Source organism: Aphelocoma coerulescens, chromosome 12 (genome assembly GCF_041296385.1).
Source record: "Aphelocoma coerulescens isolate FSJ_1873_10779 chromosome 12, UR_Acoe_1.0, whole genome shotgun sequence".
Lineage (NCBI taxonomy): Eukaryota > Metazoa > Chordata > Aves > Passeriformes > Corvidae > Aphelocoma > Aphelocoma coerulescens.
In genome coordinates this window covers 6,155,311-6,175,899 of record NC_091026.1, presented here as the reverse complement: position 1 = coordinate 6,175,899, position 20,589 = coordinate 6,155,311, and the positions used below count along the sequence as shown (strand labels likewise).

Here is a 20,589-nt window from a genome sequence, read left to right as displayed (position 1 = left end):
TGATCCTCACCACTTTCCAGCTAGGATAGTGCTGTATGTTGTGGGCCACACAGAGTGCTGAAAAGAATTAAAACATTTGGGAATTGGCCCATGCAAACAAAACTCAATTGATCTTCATCTTGAAATTCAACAATAAATAAAAGGAGGTAAAGATATTTGCAAGGACACTACCTTGTTGCTTTTCCATGCTAAAAGGCTATGAAATAAGGAGTGGAGATGTGTGTGTAGACACATGAGGATGCTGCTGGGCAGAGCGATCTCCAGGTCCTGTGCTGATACCCTGCCCCTCTCCATGGTGATGGGCTGCAGTACCCACTCCTTGTTGATTGCTGCTTATTGCCATCAGGACTGCAGGGCAGAAAACGTGCTGAAAACAGGCCAGCCACAAAAACAGCTCTTCTGAGTTGATTTCTGCTGTGTTAAGAGGAAAACAGTCTATAAAGGAAAATTCAAGAGAGAGCTGGGACAATCAAAGGCAGCATAGGCGAGAGACAGTTAAATAAAAGCAGTGGCAGTGATGTGCCCCCAGCGAGGAATGGCTGCCTTCCCCATTAAGAGTTAACACTGGATCAGCACAATCCCTATTTTTAACTGTCTCTAGCAGTTTCCTAGCAGCCTGCTTTGACTGGGTTATGCTGAAGGCCTGCCTTAATGTTAGTGCCATTGGGGAAAAGAGGAATTCCTGTGCTGGCCCGGGAGCTGCAGGACATTCCCAGAGTGTCCTGCTTCGCTCATTGCCTTTTCCAAAGCTTCTGTCTGGTTGAAATAAGAGCCCTTCCAAAATTTCCAAGCAATTAAATTAAAACTCCTTGGAAGGCAGGCCTGGATTGCCTTTCAAGAAGGGAGGCTGACTGCAAGCAAAGTTAGCAGTGCTGGTGTTGAACTGTAGAGCAATGCTTGGAGCAGTTTGCCCTCCCATGGCCAATTGGAACTTGCAGCTTCTGCTCTCCAGTGCTGCCACAGAGATTTTCCTTTGGCTCAGATGGACTCAGACTCTGGATTAGCATTGTGCTCCTTGCCTGTGTCTTTAGTCCAACCCCAGGATAATCCGCCTGAAAGGGAGAGCAAGGGGTTTGCTGGAGCAAAGCACTCTCATGGAGACTGCCCAGCACAGCCCTCTCCAGCAGCCCCTGCTTCCTTGCAGGCAGTTTTGGCTTCTTGGGGATACCATGGGCCTGTTCTGCATGTCATGGTTTGGTTACTTGTTTGTGGTTTGTTGAGGCTCTTGGGTAAACGACAAAATACCCAGCGCTGCTGCGCCTCAGTGGGAGCACCTGACAAGTGATTGCAGGCTGAAGCACTGCTGGGTATGAGCTCTCTGGACACATCTTCTGCATTCAAATACAAGGGGAAATGGCCTCAGGTTGTGCCAGGGGAGGTTCAGGTTGGACATCAGGCAGAATTCTTCCACTGAAAGGGTGATTAATCATTGGAATAGGCCACCTGGGGCAGTGGTGGAGTCACCATCCACGGAGGTGATCAAAAAAGGAGCAGATGTGGCCCTTTGCAATATGGTTTAGGGGGTTTGGCAGTGTTGGGTTAAGGGTTGGGCCTTGAAGAGATCAGAGGTCTTTTCCAACCTTTGTGATTCTGTGGTTCATGGATCCCGTTGTGAGATCATTCCTCCACTCTGGGGCCAGATCCCTCACACACCTCTTACGTTTGAGCAACCCCACTTCAGGCTGTGCCTGCACCTGGGGTGCAGAGAGCAGGTAGGCCTGGCATGGATGGCATCAACAGAGCCACAGAGGAAAATGGGATGAAAATAGGAAACTATTTTGCTTTTTGTCAAGGTTTTGCATGGGAAAACAAGAGATTAAATACATGCCCCCAGTTTCTGCACTTTTTCTTTTTAATTGCGTTTCCTGAGATTCAGACTTTGAGGCATTTAGGCAGAAGACAGACACCAGCAGAAAGGCTGATTTCTGCCTCCTGCCCACCATCTTCAGTGACATCCCAGTAAACAACCAGGTATGAAGCACTGGTGCTTCTTTCCTTCATCCATCTCTCAAAAACCTCTTTTTCTAATTTGCCCTTTGAATTTGTTGGGTTTCTCTTCCCCAGCATCTTCGGTAGATTCCCAAACCCCAGCTATCCCTGTAGCCTCAGACTATCTGCAGTGGATTTCTAGGCAATATGTGCATGACAGCAGTTCTCTCCCTGGTGTCCTACGGTGTCCCCAGCCCCACTCTCCAGGAGACAAAACACAGGAATCTGGTCCCTGTTAATGGGCCATTAGCACTAGCAACATCCAGAGTTGAATGCCTTGGTCTTTGATCTGCCAGCAGTTACTGTGCAGTGTCCAGTGCAAGTGTGGAAAGCCACATGATTTTAATGACAGGGTGTCCACTGAAGTCTCTGGTTTGCAGGAGGTTGTGGTAATTTCCTCTTTCTCCCAGATAAAAGAAATGCAGAGTAAGAGAAGTTCCTTGGCCACTGCTGGGTGGACACTTTGAATACCTCATTTAATTTACTAGATAATGATCACATTTATGGAACAGCTTGTTTCAATTTTCTCATTATCACTAACTGAGATGATAGCTTATTTAATCTGCTTCTGCACCACTTCACAGACAATGAGAAATGTGGGAAGGGAAGTCATTCAGGAGAGCATGTGGAGCCCTGGCGTAAGCAGGTTGATACAGATGAACCATCAGTGAGGAAGCCTCAGGTTTCTGATGAAGGTCACTTAGAGGAACTGAGTCATTTTGCAGGACCTGTGCTGTTGTCCACTCAGGACTCAGGTCATGCTGGAGTTCAGTGGCTGTACCAGATGCCAAAGCTTTTTCTCTGAGACAGTAAGAAGTCTGTGCTGTTAAAAGACTGATATATTGTCTGCCAAGAGGACTGAAGCAAATGATGAATGAGATCAGAGATGAATTTGCTCTAATACTAATACGTTATATGTAAGAGCACAGAGTGTTTCCGCTGATTCTGAAAGAAATTTAATCCTCTGCCACTGAGAAGGAAATGGGTTTGTAAGTCTGAGGAAGGAATGCATCATAATCCCAGAAGAAGTAGGCAGTGATTTCTTGGCACAGGAGATTTGGCAGGATTTTGAAGTGGAACAGGAGCAGGTTTAGCCAGTGGATTTCAGCAATGGCAAATGGGGTGAAGGACACCTGTGGTGTCTTGGCCGTCCCTGGGCTGTTGTGTCTGTTTTCATATCCTTACCTGTCTAATGGGAGCAAGATTAATTATTCAATGTTTTCACATGGAAGAGAGCAAGTTCTCATGCTGCTAAACCACCTCCTTCCCTGATCACAGGGCATGTAAAGCCCTGCCATGTGAGAGGATAGGACCCCAGCTTCACTGTCAGCCATGGAGGAGAACCACCTGATGGCCCAAAGGGAACTGCCAGAGAGCTCTGACATCTTCTCTTGACTTGTCCAGTGTAACAAATAAACAAACCCACCAGCTGTCCAAAGCAGAACAAGGAGAATGCAACTGAAGGATTATATCCACATTCACACCTTCAAGAAATACCAGCATTTCTGAAGGCTTATTCAGACCCGTGAAGTGTTAAGTAAAATTATCCCTCTTATTTCAGTTGGCTTCTAAAGAAGGAGATGCACAGAAGGGGCCTGAAGTATTCAGATACTGACCTGTGTTCAATGGTCTCTCCCTAGAACCTTCTGGAGAAGTCAAATGAAAAGCCAGGTGTGCACTGCAGGGGGATTTGTTTTTCCAAATAGAATTTATAAGACAAGCAGAAAAGCAAGGAACTCTTTGGAGTCCAATTGTAAATCAGACCATCAGTCTTTCCTGCATCCCTTTTATAAAGTATCTGCTTGACCTGTAGCTCTTTAGGAATCATTCTTTAAATATTCTTTTGAGCACCAGCGTCAGAGCTCTGTCTAAAAAGTCCTTTATAATGGGCTGTTCTGCCTTCAGCTCCTACTCGTTTTATGCTAATTGCTGACAAGTCATAATTTTCCAGTAAACCACTCAGAATAAGCTCCATGCAGATATTAGTGATACAAGAACTCTTTGAGCAGCCACCGAGGCTGAAACATGAAAAGCAAAAGGCTTTTCCTTTTGGGATTTGACCCCCTGATGTTGTCTTCTAGACAACAGGCACAAATTGTGTGTGTGGATGGTTGGTTTCCAATCCCCGGATCACAGTGATGAGTTGAGCAGTTACCTACAGGATTGACTGCATTAGGATGGGAGTACCTGGGCTGCAATTCCTGCCCAGACTTAGGGGAATGAGGTGCCCAGATCCCACCAACTTTGGTAGCAGGCAGTGCCATATTTACTGAGGATTTCTGGAATCCAAGCTGTCACCTCTGCTACTGCTGGCTGAACTTCTAGTCCAGCCTTACGGAGGAGTGACTGTGAGTTTTGTGACATGGAGGGCTGGCCAGGGTGCACTGATGGTCAATGGAATGGTCAGGCATGCCTTGGGGTACCACTGCTGCCTTAGGAAAGCACCCGACTGCAGGCAGGTCCAGCAAGGAAAGCGCCAGGAGGAACTCCTGGCCAGACCACCTAAGCTACGGAATAAATCCTCCCATGCATTTAGCCCTGCAGACACACATCTGCTGTCCAGTGGTGAGCAGGGAAAATTCTACAGAGTGAGCTCGTTCCAGGAAGCTTTAGTCTTATTAGTTTTTGGAGGAAGCCCAGGAAAAATTCCATTGGAAAGCTGAAAGCTATTATGGCAGGATAGCTGCTAAGTGACTTGGCATTTGCCCTTGGAGACCAGCTCTCCCAACTTTATGAAAAAATTATATAATCTGATTCTCCGGTTTTGTGTCACTGCAGGCCCAGTGTAGTCTTTTCTACAAAAGGATTGTGATGTTCAACAATTGCCATTGTATGTCCATTCTTTTTTATTGGTAGAACAAAAGGGAAAATTAGAAAGAAAATGCTGAAAATGTAAAGTGTCTTATTGACTTGCTTCTCCTTGGAGTCCAGTAAGCTGTGGAACACTGAAGATTTTTCAGTCCTTTCTGTTACATTATTAAGTAACTCCTAGTATCACTTATGGGTGTTTAAAGAGGGGAAAATGGGATTTCTCCTGTCTGCCAATTAATTCATCCTGATTAGCACACAATCTTTAGGGCAGCACCACCACCTGTGGGCCTCTCCTTCCTCTACTTGCCACTACAGCTGTCTGGTGTACCTGTTAACTCAGGGCATTGTCCTCACCTGGAGAGGACATTTGTTGACAGCTTGTCTGGAACAAGCTGAGGGTATCCTTGGGAGGAGATGTTGAAGCATGAGGGAGCAGCCAAGCTGGAACTTCAAGGGAAAGAGGCAAGTAATGAATTCTTAAAAGTAGCTCAGCCCGTGGTGGGGCTGAACTGGTTAGGAGCTGACAAATATCTTCCTCTTCCTTCCTTTGGTTTTGAAGAGACAGGCTGTGCTGCTTTGGACAAGCTCTAAGCACCCCTAACCTGCAGGGAAGGCTCAGTTGTCCATTCAGGCCCAGGGCTCGCACTGGTTGTAGCTGGCAGAGGATGAGGGGATCCAAACAAGTGGTTTCTGTTGCTCAAAATGACCGTGCAGTGTTGCCCCTCCACCTGCAGTGCCCTGCTGCACATCCTGCCTGGTGAAGGCATTAGGAGGGACCTGCCAAAGCCTCCACACAGCTCTGACGTTCCATACCCCTGAGCTTCGGCTGAGTCACCCCCCAGGCAGGTCCTGAGAGAAAATCTCTGTGACTCAGGAGGTCCCAGGACCAAGGTGGCTGGACAGAGCCACCAAACAAGGGAGGTTTTCTCCTTGCCACCACGCTGCTGATCCCGATCTGCTGAGGGGCAAACGGGACAGTCAGACATGCTCTTAGGCTTAGGAAGGGAAAGGAATGAATAGAGAACAGGAGGAAAGAATGAGAATAGGCATGGAAGGAGGAAAGCCATTTTGGCCTGGGGGGCTGTACAGCTGCCTATACCAAAGTCTCTTCCCATCCTCCTTGTCACACAAAAGAGGCTTCAGTGCTCACCAGAAAACTGATGAAAGGTGCACAGTGCAGAAAGCAGAGGTTGGAAAGCTTTGTGAAACACTGGTGAGCAGCGCCCAACAGAAGCATTTTCTGCTTCGGAAGATAGTGCACAGTGTTGGGAGAGCAGTGCTGAGCCTCAGCCTGTGCCATGGGGGGCATTCTGGGGAGCAGAGGGGCTGGGTTTGTAGCAGTAAGCAAGGATCTGGGCAGGGTACACACAATGGGTATTTTAGAGGGCCATGGCCATCGCCAGGAGGCAGCTAATGTTGCATCTGGTCAAAGGATGAGCCAAAACGAAACTGGCAGCCTGAAGTGGCCATGTCCCCTAGGATGTGAGTGGGTGAAGGGAAGGCCAGCCTGTGCTTCTCAAACGGTGTTATACTGTGGTGTCATTAGCAGGCTAGGCAGCAAGGCTAAGGATTAGTCCTTTGAAGTTCCCAGCCCTCTCCCCACTCTGCTGTCTTGTGCTTGGGGCTGTTTGAGGCCAAACAGTGTCTCTGTGGATGCAAGGAGCTGTCATACTGTCATGAGCTAGTTAGAACTGGCAGATAATGCTTGATTTTACATTATAACCCATTTTTCCCCTCCACGCCGATTGTACATGTCTCTTCATGCCCAGGCTGTGTCATTTCCGTTTGTTTCCCCTTCTTGCATCTCTCTTTGGCAGGGCTCTGCTCCTGCCCGCCTGCTGAGCACACGTGAGGTTTCGGCTGTGCCCGGAGCTGTGCAGACTTGTAGTGCTGTGATCCCAAGCTCACTCCTCGCCGGGCTGGGCACAGGGGAAGGGATGGCACAGGCTGGGTTGGGTGGCACCGGGCCAAGCAGGAGGTGAAGCCAACAGCTTGCCACTGCTCCCATAGTAGGTGTGGCATGATTAACAGCAAAGGTCTAAGAACAAATGAGTAATCTCCCTCTCAGTCCCAGCAATTTTGTCTTTCATTATTTAAAAAAATAATTTGAATCCCTTTCTGCTCCATTGCTGCATCCTGAAGGCCACTAAATGTCCCTTTACTGGAACTAGATAATCTTTAAGGTTCCTTCGAACCCAAAGCATTCTAGGATTCTATATAGCCCTATCATCAGTGTGGCTCCAGCTGCATCCAAACCCCTCCCTGTGCTCACAAGCGTTGTGCATAAGACAGCAGGGATGCCCTGAGGTGCCATCAGACACGGCGACTGATGTTCTTGTGATGAAAGGGGGAGATTGATGCTCAGTTCAAATCCCCTGAGCCCCAGTCAAGAGCTTTTAAATATCTGACCACTCTTTGTCCCCTGCTCTGGAAAAGCAGCAAAACACTTGTCCAGTGTTAAACACACTGGTAGTTTTGCTGTTGATTGGCAAAGCCTGTGACCACCAGATGCATTCATTTTAAGGTGTCCCAATTTTAAGAACATAAAAATAAAACTTATTCAATTTAAATAATTTGGCAAGTCATTTAAATCTTCCAGGAGTAAAGGCCAAGCTGTACAGGTTATGTTAAAAGAAAGAATTGTAAAAGTGCAAGGGGTTTTTTTCCTTCAGGAAAAAACCCCACCATTTTCAGATTGCCATGACAAGTTTTTATGTATTTATCTTTTCCTTCCCCATTGATGTGTTGGTGATAACTAATAAGCTGGTAAGGCTGATTATAATAGATCCAAAAATAAGAATCAGAGAGATTCCCTGCAGCCTGCATCCGACAGGTCTTGTCACTTGGATGCATTTGTGAAAAGCTGGTTTGTCTCTCAGATGACAGATGCTTTGATGAGCTAATCATCTCATTTCCGTGAACTGCACATCTGTAAAAACAAAAGGGGATGAGACTCGAACAAGTGACTAAGCCCTGTTCTTGTTTGCTTTGTTTCGTTGCTATTATTTGAGCGGAGCTGCCGTGCCCCATGCCAGCTGACAGGTGACGTGACACGTGCTATTTCAAGCAGATGACTCCTCTCTGGGGTTCTGCTCACCACAAAGCCCACAAGAGGCTTTTTTGCCCGCACCACTGGTGGTCTCTGACACCCCAGGAGCACCCAGCCTTGGCTCAGCCAGCCTCTCACCTCGTGAATGTGTTGCTCCAGCTTAGGAGACAGATGGAAAGGGCAAAGCTGAGGAGGTGACAGCGATGCAGAGGATCCTGGGGTGCTCTTCTCCATTTCCTGCACCAATGGCCTGTGTTCACCCCCCTGCTGGATCTCCACAAAGGCCACAAGCAGCAAGAGGATCCTCCTTGTGCTCGACACGTGCAGAGCAAGTGCTGGCCAGGGGACAGGCGTCAAGACCCTGCCACAACTTTTCTTCCAGGGCCATCAGTTTTGTGGGGTCACCTGCTCCATCCAGCAGGCAGTAGCTCTCTCGTGCGTGTTAGCTTGGGCAGAAGCTGGATGCTAAACAGGTGGTTTCCTGCCTTTGTTACTGCCAAGCCATCATTTCCCATTATTTTTTCAGTGTTTGTGCTCAGCAGCCAGCGAGGCACAAAGATGAGCAACTTCTCTGAGGCTTTCCGTACATTTTCTGTACTTTTTCTTTACATTGTGGCACCTTTAAGCTGAAGCACCAAGGGTTCCTAGTTCCCACAGACTGCAGAGGAACTAGGGGCAGTTCAGTGGCTCAGTCCTGATGCTGAAAGTCCTCACATCCATGCTGTGCACCAAACCCTACAGCCCGTGTGTTCATTCTGGAGAAGGGTCCAACAATGAAATTTAGTGTGTGGTAACTAATCTGCCTTTGCTGTCCACCTCTAGTTAATTTAGATGAAATTTGCTGTATGTACCTTACCAGGTTTTCCTGGTTTTTCTCTTTAACTTTGTGGTCCTAGGTTACATTCCCTTGTTTCAGTGTTTTCTGGATTAATTTTATAGCAAAATTAATTGTAACTATGTCAATCCACCCATATGATTATCTGAATCAGGAAGTTTGTTTTTTCTTCAGTTTTTTTGTGCAATAGAGCTGTGATGAAGGATGAGCAGATAAAGATCCTTGAGGGAGGGATATGCCCAGCTACTGAGGCTGCAAATCCTCAGAAGTTTGTTTCCTTTTTCCAGTTCAAACATGATTTAGGAGAAGGACACATTGTATATCCCCCACCTCCGCCTGTCCAGAGCCATTTATTTCAAAGCAAGAAGGTTTTTGCTCTGAAGTGGAAGTTTAAAAGGAAATTATCAGGTACTTTCTAAACCAGTTTTGCATCTTTGTTACTGCTTTATCTGGAGTAATTTGAAATGCTGGGGGTGGAATGCCTTTTGATGGAATGCCAGCAGAAAAGTAAAGCCCAGCTTTAACCCTTGAGCTCCTCTTGTCATAGCTTTGTACCTTAGGATCGTGTTCTGTGGACTGTAAAACTTCCTTGCACTTCCCTGGCAGATGTGAGAGGAATTCAGGATGTGTGTCATTGCCTGACAGTGGACACAGAGCTCTGAGGGTGTTTTTGCAGGGCCGGGGTGGTGTGAGGGGAGCTGGCAGAGCTGATGGGGTGCAGCGTGCGGAGCTGTGTCCATTCTCTCCCTGCTCTGTCTTTGCTGGTGCTTTGGGCTCTGTTTTCTTTTGGTGGGGGTTGTAGAGGAGCAAGAGGAGAGAGAGCTGCCCTTACTGAGGTGTTTCCAGGCTGAAAATTCAGCACTTAGGCATTAGCCAAGGTTCCTGGGATGGGGTGCTGGGGCAGGGCTATCCCTATCCACAAAAATGAGAGGCACTGTGAACAACCAGCCTCGTTGAGTCTCCTCCCTCCATGTTCATGCATCAGCCCTGGAACATGGCTCAGTGATGCCTTTTTCTAAGCAAGTAGCTCCTGTTCTTTTTTTTTTCTTTTTTTTTCCTTTTTTCTTCTTTTGTCTTAGTTAAATATATCAACATCAGTGCATGGAAACTACACCGTGGGCTAATGCTGCTGCCAAGCAAGAGTTAAAGCATGGCCATTCCCCTTTTCCATTTCCTTACCAACAGCTTCAGAGTTCAGCATCTATCAAAATAGATGCTGGAGCCAAAAGCTAACAAAGGTGGAAATGATCTCTGCAGGGCAGGCTGCTGTTTCCTGTGATCTGGTCTTAGGCCAAGCAGATACGGCTCCAGCTGCAGCCCCTGCTTGTGCTGGAGATGTTTGCAAAGAGCTGCCACTGTACCCAAGGCTGGAGCAGCCCAGGGAACTGTCTGTGCAACACAAAAACAAAACAAAGCCAGGAAAGAGCAGATGTCCTACCTAGAAGTGTGGGCTTGGACCGAATATGCGTAAAAGGATGTTATGGTTGGGGGTTGTAAGGGTCACCTGTCCCTTGGGAACCAGCTTTAGCTTACAGAGGAGTATGGTGGGAAGACAAAAGTCTGGAGGAGCAAGAGTTTGGTGGAGCTACATCTGAGTTGCAGAAACGCGGGGAAAGGTGGCTACTTCTGATCCTTGAGGCGTGTGATGGGGGAATGCCAGCCCCTGGAATCCCATTTAAGGACAGTGGAAGCTACACCAAAAGCGTTGGGAAACAGGCTGTGAATGAAAAGGGTGTGTGATTCCATCGGGCACTTTGAGGCTTGTGGAGGGAGCTTACCTAAGCCAATTAGCAGTACTCATGTGCCCTGGTATGCAGGAACCAGCAGCACTGAGGCTTTTAAAGCCAAATCTGATACAGTTTTGAGCACTCCTGGAAACAGGAAGGTGTGCAGGTCTCCTTTGAAAGTGCTTCATGCTGGAATATTAACCCAGTTTTTATGGAGCTGCCAACACACGTAGCTCCACCAGTAGAGGAGAGGTTATACCAGTTATAAGAATGGTGTACAGATATCCAGCAAATTTTAAATCAGGCTCATCTTGACTTATTTAAAGTTGATTAGGCAAAGGCTGGTGTTGAACCACAGTAAACCTCTCTCAAAGAAAGGAAGCAATACAAATTAATCCAGTAGGTAATTAGCTGGATCTAGAACACACAGGTTGTGTCTTTGCCTGTCCAGCTTTCTATTAGGTTTCCTTTTGCATTTCAGACTTTCTCTCTATTATTTCCTCTGCACCCATGAAGACATTTTAGATACCCGTTCTTTAGTGGTTTGGGTTTTTTTCTGTGGACATTTAGTGTAAAAATCATTTAGCCCCCTAACCTCTAAAGCTTGTGCTCAAATCCTTCTCCGTGCTCACTCCTCACAGCTCTATACCATGGTGTGCTCTCTGCTCGAGACAGCTTGGGAAGCACTGGGGGTTAGAAATTCAAGCTCTGTGCATACAGGTTTTTGCACTGAGAGAAGAGAAGCAGAGTGTTCTCAATGTCCAGAGCACCTGAAGGACAGGTATAAGTCACGATGTTGTTGCATCTGAGAAGGGTTTGGTATTGACAGAAGTTTACTTATGGCTCTTGCAGTTAAGATCTCCTTGAGTTTGAAAAGTGCTTTGAGACCTTAGGATGGATTGGTCTTTTTAGAAAGACAAAGCATTGCTATATTCACCTTCTTTTTCAAACCTTTTATTATAATTGCTCTCTGCAAGCACCAAATTCACAGAAAAAAAATGTATAAAGCATTAAAAAGTCATTGCTGTCTGTCTCCTTTCCCCCACAGATTGTTAAAGTTTCTTAATTTTGTACTCAGTTTCCATCACTGGGGAGACACATACATCAAGCCAATAGGATCCATAAATATTCTTAATCTCACTTTGCTGGCAATTTTTTCTTGCTTTAACACAAATGGGATCCCAATTCATATGAGGAGCCACACTTCTGCCTGGCTGCCTTGGCAGCAATGCCCCCCCCCCCCCCAAATGAGCCACACTTATTTCATGTTTACATGCTCCTTAGACTTTGAAACCCTTCAAGGGCACCCCAAAACACACCCTCAGTTTCTACCAGTTTGCAGGCACTGGAGGAAATACTGGAGGCTGTTCAGAACAACAGCCTCAAGGCAGAGATTGGGGTGTATTGGAGACTCATCTGGCAGCGCCAAAAAAAGGAAACACTGTGATTTAGGAGGGTTTCTCAAGCACAGTGGGTGTGGGGTGGTGGGCTGGCAGCGTTGTGGCGGCTGAAGCAAGTGGGATCAGGCAGAATTGAGCTGCAGCTCCCGGTTCTGAGCGGGGCTGTTGCCTCACCGCGCTACCCAAAGGTGTGCTCCGTGCGTGGCAGAACATGTCACCCTCATTAGGCTTCCCAACGTCACGCAGATCTGGAGCTGGTGATTTGCTTCTGGGACCACTGCCATGCCTCGGGGTGCCTGACGGGAGGATTATTTTTGTTCTTTGCAGAAGACACAGTTTTCCAAACGGATCATAAAAAGAAAAATGTGCTCGTAGGTGTTGAAAGAGCAAATGCTTTTGCATTTGACTGCACTGTGCTTTTTCTGGTTTCTCTGCTCCTTGGAAGCAAACGGGGGCTGTCACCAGGATTTTAAATTCTGTGTCCTTGTGGACTGGCTCTGTCCACATAACTGCAGTGAGGACTGTGATTTTGAGGGGAAGGCAGTTGAAGCAGTGTATGGTGACCCACAAAACAGAACTTCTTAGACACCCTCTGCTCCCTCAGCCAAGTTTTGCCTTTTACATTTTCCTGGGTCGTTTTGGTTTGGAAGCATTCATGCTCTCACACACCCCCAGGGGGTGTCTAGAACTCCATTAGGGCAGCAGCTGCTCCTGATTTGAAGCTCATTTCATCTGTTCTCAGGCAGATGCTGGTGACCCACTCTGCAGCATTCTGGGGCAGCCTGATGTGCCATGTCCTGCCCATGGCTCTCCCATTACCTGCTCTTTTTCTGCTCTGTGCTACCAGAGACCCTCCTGGACCCATCCGTGCCTGTCCTGGAGGTTGCTTCTGGTGCATGTTTTTTTCCACACCTCTGGCTTTTAGCTTGGGTTTCTCCAAGTCCTTCCCATGAAGCCCTTGGCAGCTCCTTATACACTGATTTTGGAGGATCGTGGCCCTGGTTTTCTGCACTGTAATGTTTGGATCCTTTGGAGATTTGTTAGTAGCTCCCTATGGCTGGCCTGCTCTCCTACACCAGCACGCTTCTCCTCAGCCACCAAATGTGCTGGTGTGTCATGAAATCCTTCCCCTGACTCATCCTTCTGATCCTTTTAAACTGCCCACTCGAAAAGCACATTGTAGGCTGGGATGAGGAGCTCACCCGGGCATGAACTGTGCCGGTGCCTTTATCTAAGCCTCTCCAAAGCTTCTGGAAAGGAGATAGTGGAGACTGGGACATGAGTTTGTGTCTTGTCTGGACGCTGAATCAAAGAGGCCTTTACCTTCACATGCTGGAAGGCAGGTTTGGCTGAGAGAGTGCCTGGGCAAATGAGTGTGATGGTCAGACACTATTCTCTGCTGCTGGTGTTCTGGATATGATGATATCTCCTCTTTTGTTCAGTGCTGTCAAAAAGCTCCTTTTTGTGAGGTCAACAAAAACAATTTTACGTGTACATTTTTAAGACAGTAGAGAAGAAGGAACTGGTGGGGCTGCAAGTGGGGATGTCCCTCCCATCACAAGCTGGGTCCTCACCAGGTACTGTGGAGGCTGAACTTGCACAGTGAATGGCCAGAAGGAAATCAACGATATCCACAGCCTCTGCCACTGGATATGCAGAGTTATCAAATCTTTCCTGCTGTTAAAACCCCATGGAAATGGAAACAGCAGCTTCAGACAATTTTTTCGCTCCATCATTTCATTTACCAACCATCTGAGCCCTGGTTGCAGGGTCTGTCTCTGGAGCAGCCTTCCTAGGTGGGTGGATATTGTCTCTTTTCCCTGTAAATTCTTCATGGCACTGTTGATCTCCTGACTTAAATTTTTGGTGCAATTAAGGAAAGCAGTGTCATCAAACTGTCTGTGCAGGAAAGTGATGATCAGTGACAGCCTGAATGTGTCACATCAGCAACTTCCTACGAGGCACTCGCTACCTCCACAGAAGTTATTTGCAGATAGTTTTAGTTACTCTTTGACTTGCCCGAAGGGGAAAGAGTTGCTCAAAAATTAAAGAGGTCGGTGGGGCCTGCAGAGATTGCCTCTTATTTCTGGATGGTCTTGGGAGGTTTTGCTTTCCCAGCCTGTAAAAAGGAGGATGTTCCTACCTGAAGGAGGTGGGAAGTGTGTTGAGATATGCAGCAGGGGTGTGGCAGAGAGAAAGGTCAACAGGCCTGGTGCTCTGCAGTGAACCCAAAGCACATGGGGCAGAGATTGAGCAGAGCTGCACTCCTGGAGAGGGCAGGACACAGCTGAGGTGCTCCTTGCTCCGAAGTGAGGTCAAAGGGGAACTCCAGCAGGCAGCCATCACTGGGAAACAGCACAGTGCCTGCAGAGGGGCCTGAGTGCTGCTGCTGTGCACAGAGCATCACTGACACCCTGCAAGTTCAGTTTCCAAAGTGGGCACTGACACTTGTCTCTTCCTCTTGGGGCTGGTCTGGGAGCAGGACTCTCCCAAGCCTGGTGTCAAGAGGGTGGCAGTGGTTGCACATGGGCTTGTGTCAGGTGGGAGATATAAGTGACAAAGGAGCCTTGCAGAGAAATGTTATTACTGCTAGTTGTGTTTGTGTGTCTGTTTATTTTATTTAGTCTCCAGACAATGTATTTGACTTTTTTTTTTTTTCATTTTAAATACTATCTGAGCCCAGCTTCAAAGTGACCTCCTGAGGTAATAGTTCAGATAATTCCTGGCAGAGAACAACTTTTGAGTAAAAGCTGGAGGCCCATAATGAGGCCTCGAAACACAAGCCATCACTCCATTTTCCCCAGGTACCTGCGTGCCTGGAATACATCCTCCTTATCCTCCTTTGTTTGAACTCTAGAATGGGCGACAGAGTTATTAATTAAAACTGTGGCATGCACAAGGTTTGGAAAGGGAACAAGAAATGCAAAAGCAGTGATTTCCTCCTCCTCCTCCTCTCCCTCCCCTGCAACTTAGTCTATTCTTGGATTTCCATGTGATATCTTGTCCTGCAAATAAAAAACCCCAACCCACCTCCCCCATCCAGACTTATTTTGAGGAGATGCTTGGGAACACCTTTTGCTTTGAACTGAATCCTTGCTTTATTTCCTGGGTATGAAGGCAGCAGCAGGGACCTGCCCACCTGTTCCTTGGATCAGGGCTATTGGCACTTTGCAAACACAAAAAGACACGTAGGCCATAAATCCCTGGTCTGGGGATATGGTGAAGTTCACAGAAACACCCTTTTCTTTGGGTTCACAGCCTTTTTTGAGTCAGTGGTGGCCACTTATGTTGCCTCCATCTAAGTCAGGCTCCTGAAGTGGAAAGATGTAGAGCAAATTACCGGCCAAATCAAGGATCCAGTGCTGTCATCTCCTCTAGCCAACAGCTCAGGGCCCATTATCCAGCCTGGTATCCTCCAGTGCTCTGCATCCCACAGAAAACCTTCTTTGTATCATCTCTGTAACCTTCTTGCTGATGCTCCCCATTGCTAAAGAAAACTGCTCTCCTTTACTGGCCTGGGTGCTGCAAGGAAAAGTTCATTGTCTGAGGGGATGTCATTTAAAAAAATTAATGCATTAAAAATGTTTCCTTCCTCTACAATAATGATAATTTTTGAGCTTCCTGCAGTGGAACATTTTCTTAATTGAATTCCTAGTACATTGAACATCTCTAAAAAGCATGAATGGCAATTTCATCTTGCTGGCTGCATTCTCCTAAGGGACACTCTTTGGGGACCGTTCATGACACAAAGACCTTTTTTCCCTCTCAGGCCAAGGTTTTAACTGCAGCCCTTGCTCACCAGCCAGCATCAGGCCTTGTTCTCAGTGTGGTGGGTCCTTTGTTGGAGGTGAGCTCCTGTATCTGTCCCAGGGTACAGGTACAGCTCTGCAAGAGCTACATCACCACTGGGCTGCCTCCCCAGCAGGTTCAGCAAACCTTCTCCTGCTTATACAAGCACAAACCCTGCCAAGGCTTGCTTGCACCAGACAATTTTTGCACCATTCCCTTGCCACATGTGTCCTGACACTGGCAGGACTCCTGATGAGGGGCCCGCTCCACCACACTCTCCATCCCAAAGTGCCTCCAGGGACATCTCTGGTTCTTTGTAGGTGCTTAGGAGCTTTGCAGGGGTAGTAAAAGTGTCTTTGGTGGTGGTACAGTTGCCTTATCTCATTGGAAACCAGAGGAATGGGAAGAGAGAGGAGAAAGCAAAGGGAGGATGGGAATGTGCAGAACTCCCCAAGAGATCGTGCGCCGTGCTGGGTCATCTCCTATGGCAGAGGTCTTTCCCATGATTACTTAGTAATTGTACTTTGTGACTCCCAGGCAAGACTATGGATGAAGCATTTTCATTTGAAAAGTTATTCCTTAGATCTGTCAAAAAGATGACAAATTTTGAGGGGAGGGAGAGCCAGAAAGAGTACTGGGAAATAATCTCTTAACAGGAGGTCTGAATTCCTCCCTCTGCTCTGAAGGTCAGTGTCTATCCCGAGCCCAGCTGCACCACAGCTCCAGCAGAGCATCTCTCCCTTGGCATCCAGCTTCATTATGGTTCCTGTCATCTCTTGCCTCCCAGGACAACTGTACTGCCCTGGGCTGCTCATGAGGGAATGGAGCCCCACAAGCAAGCCTCTTGGGCAGGGGAGAGTCCTGGTGAAAAGATGTTAGTATGCAATGGGAAGATGCCTATCTCAAAATCACTCTGCAGTCTTCCCCTGTGATCCCTTGTAAGTGTGGCAGCAGGCAGGTCAGTCCTGCTGGTTAACAGAGAACAGTTTTTTACCCCTAAAAAAATGATTGAGTGCAGCTGTTTAGAAAGAAAGCACTGATTATCTACATTTCACACCAGCTCTATGAGCCTAAGTGTGTGCAAGGACACCTTGAACTCCCAGGGCTCAACATATCTGCCATTAGAAGAAGTTGTACCAGGGACTGACTGGACCATTTCACTCTTCAGTGGTGATTTTGCAGAAAACACACTGTACTGAAGATCTTTTCCATTTGGATTAGCACAGGAATGCTCTTCCAAAACACTGAGCACACATGGTATTTTTAACTTAAAATGGCTGCTCAAAATACAAGGAAGAGTGTAGCTAATTAAGCCCCTGATCACTTAAAATTAGAGCATGTGGCTCAGGGAACACAGCCCAAATCAGTGAGAGAACAGCACTCTGCTAAAGGCATCTCTAAAAACAGGTGCTATGGAGTGGAAGAAAGGTCTAGAGACTTTTCAGCTCCATCTACAGAACAAAACTGTGCCCTTTTGTGGTAATTTTAATATTTTTCTAGTGATTTTGATTTGCTATGGAGAAGAAATAAGAGATAACAAACACCAAATCATCTACAGCTTCAGAGTTACATTTTCCAGCTGCCCCCCTTTTCTCTGGTCGCCTGTATGGAGTGCAAGACACATTCTACTCAGTGCCAGAGCAGACCAAAAGCTCTCAGCATGTTTTATATATGTTCAGTTAGGAACTTAAATTTAAAAATGTATGGAGACGTGGTGACTGCAGCTCAGCCATGTCCTTCTGACAGTGGTCTGTAAGAAAAGCTAAGTAACCTGTTATGGGTGTCAGAGGAATAAATCTCTTATCTCAAAGGGATAAGAGATCCATAAAGGATTGATGATTCAAGCCCTGCTCTCAGACAGGTTGTTTTTTCTACAAAATGTAAATGTTTTATCAGCATCAGAACATCCCATGGACTTACTGAGCCTATAAGAAGCCCCAGGTTATCAGCCCCAGCTTCTCACATTAAAGGGAAAGCCCAAAAAGAGTCTTCTCAGTGTCACAGGCTGGGGTCCTACATTTAAAAAGAAAGAAAAAAAAAGAGAAAGGAAAACACATTTTCAAAAAAAGGTCTACTGCTGAGAATTTTCAGAGAGTGATCAAACCCCTTGCAACCAGAGAAAGAGACTGACATGACTCTTAACTCCAGTTCTCTGGCTCAGACCCTAAACAGTTGAGGTCAAATTATTAATAGAGAAGGTGACTGACAGATTCCAGATTCTCAAGTCAGGCTGCCTCCTGACATTTTCTGTCTGCAAAAATAAGTAGCCTTTCTCTACCTCTAACAAAAATCTCTTCCCTGGCTCTCCTTGACAGTTTCCTCTCCTGTCTCCACCTCCAGAGATGTCTGAACAGTATAATTTCCTTTTATTTTTAGCCATCTTTCATAATTGAAAGTATCTCTGTGTCAAATAGAAAACATTCCCATGAATTCCTCAGAAGGCACTTAGAGCAAGCAATTGATGAGAATGAAATATTTAACGGGGCTTTATACCCATGAACTTGGTGACACCAGTGAATCTCAGCAGCAAAATTTTCATGACATCAGGATGGATGGGCACAAGGCTTTCATCTCAGCTTCGATGGTGCTTCTCTTTTGGGGTCAGCCCTGGATCTGGCCTGAGGGGTGTGTGAGCCAGTGGCGGGCGAGCTTTGGGGAGCAGTGGCTGCTCCTGACCCCAGAGCTTCCAGTTCCTCCTACTGAGGACCCAAAACTGCTGCCTGGGGCAAAGCTGATGTTTCTTACTTGTCAGAGCACACAGGGTGACTGCAATGCTCTCCAGAGATCCAGCCACATCCACAGGCAGTTATTCATCTCAGCTAAGAACCATTTGGAATCACATCCAGAGCCCAACCAGCCCCCTTTCTTCTCTTGCAAAGTAGCCAGAGCAGATGCCTCTGGAAAAAGATGACGCAGGAGCTCCTTCAGGTCTCCTGCATACATGCTGCCCACACACGAGTTTGCGCCCAGGATCTTCCTGAGGCATCATTTTTGCCTTTGTATTTAATAGTCTTTGAAGGAATTTCATCCCTGGATTAGCTCACCTCTTCTCAGGCCTGTTCTGTGCTGCCATTTTGATGCTCAGGGACACAGACACTGCTCCTGCTCATCCTCAGCAGCTCAGCTGGATTTTGCCTTGACCTGAAGAGCTGCAGCAAGAGCAATTCAAAGAAAGTGGAAGGGCAGAAACAGCCCCTCCATGGCCCACAGTGAGGCAGGAGTTGATTCAGTTTAATGTAGCTACTAAAACCGACCCTGAGGATCCAAGGTTTTAATTGCACCCGCTCCACAAATCAAGCTCTCTCTAATCAAACTCTTTTGTTGTGACTCACCCCTAACCCAAAGCTAACTGCTGTGGAAATAGAGGAGACAAACCTCAGTTCTTTCTGCCCTTTCTCCCTCCCTAACCAGCCAATAACATCTTCTTCCTATGTGCCCCTTTCTAGGCTGCCGCCCCTCACCCCCCCCCCCCCCCCCCCCACTGTGTCACCGCTCTGTCCCCTGCCACCTCCCAGGTGGCTCATGCATCTCCCAGCATCCTGGGGGAAAAGGGTGCAAGGAACCCTGTTTTGGCCTTAAAATTAAGGAGGTCCCTTAATGGGTACGTGGGTATCAGCCTTGGTGGGGAGTGTCTCCTGTGCTGCTTGTGTCAGCCCCTCGTGGTTTTCGGTTGCTAAAGCTGTCAAGGAGCGTTTTCAGCACACTGCATCCATTTGGGAACCATAACACCACTGGAATTTATGAATCATAATGAATCACGTTGCCAGGGACAGGGAGGATTATCCGTGTGTGATCTAATAACTCCCTGGCGTTTAATCACCTGTGGTAGGTTCTGAGCACGTTGCATGACAAGTAACAGAACTGACCTTTTAAGGTGAAACCACAAGAAGGTGTTTCTCTCACAGGTCTTTCCTCACCTGGCTTGTTTAGAGCATCCCTGTGAGCATCAGGATGTCCTGGCCCAGCGGGAGCAGGAGGGATTGTTGTCCCTCAAGTGTTGTCACACCTCAGAGGAATTTCCCACTGGGATTTCTACAGCGATTTCAACATCAAGGGAAGGAACTGAGTCTGAATTTTGCATGAGGCTGTTTTTGCAAGGCGTCCATAGACACCCAGAAGCCAACATGGTCTCCCAAGAAGCCTGGAAAGGTTCTGCCATCCCAGAGGAGACATCACTGGGCCTGACCCATGATTGTACCTACAGTGTGCGTGCAGGTGAGTTGTGTGGGGTCAGAGCTGCCAAACTCCTGCCATTTGTGCATCCTTCATTCACTCCTACCCCCAAGCCAAGGGAAGCACTTTTCTACTCTGAAGAGCTGCCTCTGCCAAGAAAATATGAATACTGAAGATAATGAAGATGCCCCTTGCCTGGCCGTGGCAGTCCCTTCCTGATGCCCCCCCCAACAGCACAGCAGCTGAGGTGGGTGCCACCAGCACAACATTCTCAACAGCCTCTTGTGCTAAGCTTAGCTTACCCAACACAGATACATCTGCTGTGTGAGCACAATTGCATTTAATCGCTGAGATAAATTTTAAAGTAATTGCCTGGGTAACATTCACCCTTCCAGGGCTGTTTGTGGATGAGCAGGGCTTTTCTGGGTAACCCCACGCTCTGCCCAGGCACTGGCAGCAACTTTCCTAGACAGCCAAAGCACAGCTCTTGCTCTCAAACGCTTTCCCCACGGCCCTTGGAGTGGTTTCAAGTGAAGAGCAAAACGGCGACATTTTAAACGTTGCCTCCCACACAGTGTCTCTCTTCAGCCTCCGTCGCCACTTGCTGTGGGTTCAGAAGTCTCTGGTGGATCAGTCCACCCCCGGAAAACTGTGGGTTTGCCAAAATAGAAGCATTTTTGCAGAAGGCAGTCATTTGGATGAATGTTTTGCCAGCACACATCTCAGGGACTTGCAATTTGTTTCGGCATTTTGTGTTTTTATTTTATTTTGGATTTAGTTGTCTTGTAGGCAATACTACCAAAACAAAATATTTTA

General features: G+C 47.2%; 1 long non-coding RNA gene across 2 annotated transcripts in view; it reads left to right on the top strand.

The window, feature by feature from the left end:
• LOC138117354 (uncharacterized) overlaps window positions 1-20,589 on the top strand; it is a 234,995-nt gene that overhangs the window by 179,156 nt on the left and 35,250 nt on the right. For both annotated transcript variants that reach the window (XR_011154618.1, XR_011154617.1), the window contains exon 4: window positions 19,506-19,815. This is a non-coding gene — a long non-coding RNA (uncharacterized lncRNA). The remainder of the gene's footprint in view (window positions 1-19,505; window positions 19,816-20,589) is intronic.